This window comes from Cebus imitator, unplaced genomic scaffold (genome assembly GCF_001604975.1).
Source record: "Cebus imitator isolate Cc_AM_T3 unplaced genomic scaffold, Cebus_imitator-1.0 Scaffold19, whole genome shotgun sequence".
NCBI lineage: Eukaryota > Metazoa > Chordata > Mammalia > Primates > Cebidae > Cebus > Cebus imitator.
In genome coordinates this window covers 8,880,383-8,884,727 of record NW_016107334.1, presented here as the reverse complement: position 1 = coordinate 8,884,727, position 4,345 = coordinate 8,880,383, and positions in this window count along the sequence as shown.

Sequence of the window (4,345 nt, the reverse complement as noted above, 5' to 3'; positions counted from 1 at the left end):
GAGATGGAGTCTTGCTCTCACCCAGGCTGGAGTACAGTGGCTTGATCTCAGCTCACTGCAGCCTCCGCCTCCCAGATTCAAGCGATTCTCCTGCCTCAGCCTCCCGAGTAGGTGGGACTACAGGCGTGTAACACCACACCTGGCTAATTTTTTGTATTTTTAGTAGAGACAGGGTTTCACCGTGTTAGCCAGGTTGGTCTCAATCTCCGGACCTTGGCCTCTGCATGCTTCAGCCTCCCAAAGTGCTGGGATTACAGGCGGGAGACATCACGCCTGGTCATTTTATTTTATTTTATTTTAGTTTTTGAGACAGGGTCTTGTTTTCATGCCCAGGCTGGAGTGCAGTGGCTCCATCATAGCTCGCTGTAACTTTGAACTCCTGGGCTCAAGCAATCTTCCTGCCTCAGCCTCCTGAGTAGATAGAACTACAGTATGCGCCACTATGCCCAGCTAATTAAAATTTTTTTTTTGTAAAGACAGGGTCTCATTATGTTGTCCATGCTGGGCTCTTGAATTTATAAAAGATATTTGATGAAGTGAATGCACGTTTAAACTACACTGAGATACCAACTTTTATTCATCAGCTTGGAAAAATCCAAAAGTTTCAGAACACTCTACAGGTGTCTGTGTACAAACATAACTCATGAAAAGACAAAATGGTTCCATTCTTGTGGAGGGCAATCTGGTACTTAAACGTCTATCAGAATGGCTAGTGTATTACGGTTACCCAGAAATCCCACCTCTGGGAAGTCAGCCACAGCTGCACATGGACAAAATTATGCATGAACAAGATTCATCTTTGTAACATTATCGCAAGGAGGAATATTGGAAACATCTCAAGTGTCCATCAATGGGCCAGCGGTTAAATAAACCTTGTAACACCATGCAATTGTTAGAAAAAAGAATGAGGGGCATCCTGTATCCTAATTCAGAAAATTCTCCATAGTATAATCGGGGGGAAAGCAAGTTTTAGAACAGTATGCTATCTTTTCTGAAAAAAAGAAAAGGAGAGATAAGATGGCACATTCATGTTGGCATGTATTTGCATAAACAACACAAGAATAATACACAGGAAATTAATAAAACTGGTAATAGGGACATGGGGTGGAACAGAGTAGCTAGGGGTGGGGCAAGGACTGAGACTTTTGGTTTGCTTCTGGTCTCCTGAGGGGAATCCAAAGTCTTCCCAGAGGAACCAAGTGGATGAATTAAATTTCAAATAAAAAAAGAGGGTTGGGTACGGTGGCGGTGGCTCACACCTGTAATCCTAGCACTTTGAGAGGCTGAGACAGGAGGATCATTTGAGGCCAGGAGTTCAAGACCAGTCTGGCCTCAACTGTCAAATAGTGAGACCCCTATCTTTACAAAAATAAAGAAATTATCCAGGCGAGGCAGTAAGCCTGTAGTTCCAGCTACTTGAGAGGCCGAGGCGGGAGGATTACTTGAGCCCAGGAGTTGGAGGCTGTAGTGAGTTGTAATCACACTGCTGCACTCCAGCCTGGGCGACAGAGCAAGATTTTGTCTCTAAAAACAAACAAAACAACAAAAACAACCAAACAAGCAACCAAATTAAAGAAGAAAGGAAAAAGGCAATAGGAAGAAATCCAAACGAGAAGGAATTTGCTCTGAATCTCCACCCCTCACTCCAGATCTTTCATCTGAGTTCCATCCCTCATTCAGAACTCCACAGGAAGTCCAAGTTTGGAGTTGGTGTTTCCGGAGAAAATCAGTTACAGTTGATTTGCAGGTTTAGCACGGCTATTTGGGCAGTCTAAACATCCAAGCCAGATTTCTACAAGACAGTAAGATTACACCATGACAGCAGGAACACACATATGTGTCTCTCCTATTTCTGATGTTATTTGTAAATATTTAAAATAAAGCAATCCGGCTGGGCGTGGTGTCTCACACCTGTAATCCCAGCACTTAGGGAGGCCAAGACGGGTGGATCACTTGAGGTCAGGAATTCAAGACCAGCCTGGGCAACACTGAAACCCAGTCTCTGCTGAAAATACAAAAATTAGTTGGGCGTGGTGGAGAGCGCCCTGTAGTCCCAGCTACTCAGGAGGCTGAGGCAGGAGAATCGCTTGCAATGAGCAGAGATCATGCCACTGCACTCCAGCTTGGGCAACTCTGCCTCCAAAAAATAGAAGTAAAAATAAATAAATATATATTAAAAAATATAAATAAAATAAAGCAATCCTTTATGATGTTCTTAAAGAGTATGAAACATGTATTTACAGGGTTGTTCCCTCTATGTTTTCTTTTTTTTCTCTTGCTCTGTTGCCCAGGCTGGAGTGCAGTGGCACAATCTTGGCTCACTGCAACCTCTGCCTCCCAGGTTCAAGCAATTTTCCTGCCTCAGCCTCCTGAGTAGCTGGGATTACAGGTGTCAGCCACCACGCCTGGCCTCCTCCATGGTTTCCGAGCATGTATTTCAGGGAAGGCTCTGCATCAGACCTCAGGGCCGCCTTGATACTAGGAGAACCAGCAAAGTCCCTGTGGTCTGGGTCTTCCCTGGCAGGCTGTGGCTCAAGCCACTCGCCTTCATATTCTGTGCTCTGGCCACGAAGGTCCCCTGTGAATTCTTTGCCTTCACCTCTGCTCTGCTAGATATGCTGCTGTCTGCCTTTCCTCACTGTCTGACAGGCTGACTTCTATTCACACCCCTGGTCTCAGCTCAAGAGCCTCTCCACAGAAAGCACACCAGTGGTTCCCAGGGGCTGGGATAGGGGTTTTGAAAAATGACTGCTCAGGGGGATGGGGTTTCTTCCTGAGCTGATGAAAATGTTCTGAAATTAGATAGTGCTGACAGTTTGTAAAACTCTGTGAAAATGCTAAAACCCACTGCACTGCAACACTTTAAGAGGTGAATTTTATGGTATGTAAATAGTTTTTAATTATTCTTTAAAAATCCCTTCTTAGCCGGGTGCAGTGGCTCACATCTACAGCCCTAGCAACTTAGGAGGCCATGGTTGAGGGATTGCTTGAGGCCAGGGTTCAAGACCAGCCTCAGCAGCATAGTCAGATCCCCCCATCTCTACCCAAAAAAACTTAGAAACTAGCTGGGCATTAGTCCCAGCTACTCAGGAGGCTGAAGTGGGAGAATCACCTGAGCCTGGGAGTTTGAGGCTGCAATGAGCTATGATTGCACCACTGCACCCCAACCTAGGTGACAGAGCCCTGTTTCATTAAAAAAGAAAGAAAAAAAAAAGTCCCTTCTTCAAGGAAGTCCTCCTAGGTACACCTGGGCATTCTACCTCAGAGGACTCTGTGACACCCACTACAGCAGACACCACAATTATAAAGAGTAATGGTGTCACTGGTTACTAAATGCAGTAAGATACTGAGGGTGTCGCAGGAGCGGGGCACACTGTCAATAATTTAAAAAGAAGAATAAAACCAACCAAACATTGATCTTCTCTTTACGGTGCCATGCTCTGGCAGTTCTAAATAACGTCAGTGGTAAGAGTCACCTTCCCTCCTCAAATATTTTTTGGTTTAAGTTCTAAAGAATTGCAGGGACTACTGTTGAGTTTCAGTGATATACATGTAAGATTCAAATTAACACATCGAATAACTTATCCTTTAATAAGCATTATCTTTCTACATGTAACTTAATTCAGAAAATTCCTAATTATAGCCAGTCTTCCACAGATGGACTGAACCTGTGGGGTTTGTTTGTTTGTTTGATTGTTTGTTTTTTGAGATGTTTGTTACTATCACAGTTTGGAGTGGCTCAGCTCGCATTTCCAGCCCTGTGCTCCTATTTATGCCTGCCTTTAAAGTGTAGAATCAAAGTAAACACTGATAGCACACTGATTGTAGCAAAAGAAAACAGAACTCGACGGAATTCAATTCTCTCATTCTATGTAACTGTGTGAGTTTTGATTTGTGTTTTAAAATCTAAAACAGTGAAACAGTGAGAAGTTCAAGGTGTAATATTTTTGTTAGATGAATGCAAACTTTAGTTATGCATAAAATATTTTACTAAATTCGACACTTAAGTTTATTTTTTTCTAATTGTTTGCTTAAAGGACAAAATTTTAAAAATTGTTGCAACATTAGTAGTTGACTAAACTGTACCTTTTACACAGTTTTGTTTTTATTAAAACTCCCTTACTAGTTACTGAACAATTATTTACATAAAATAATATTATATGAGACGATAACCAAAATATCAATGTTTAATCTTTAGTAAATATAAAACTGACTGAATAACTGCATTGAGTTTTTTTCCTTTCTTTGCATGATAATTTTTATTTTTATTCATTTTATTGACAAGATTATATAAATAAAGATTCAATATAAGCAAATTTCCAGCATTTGCATTTCTTGTCTAGCT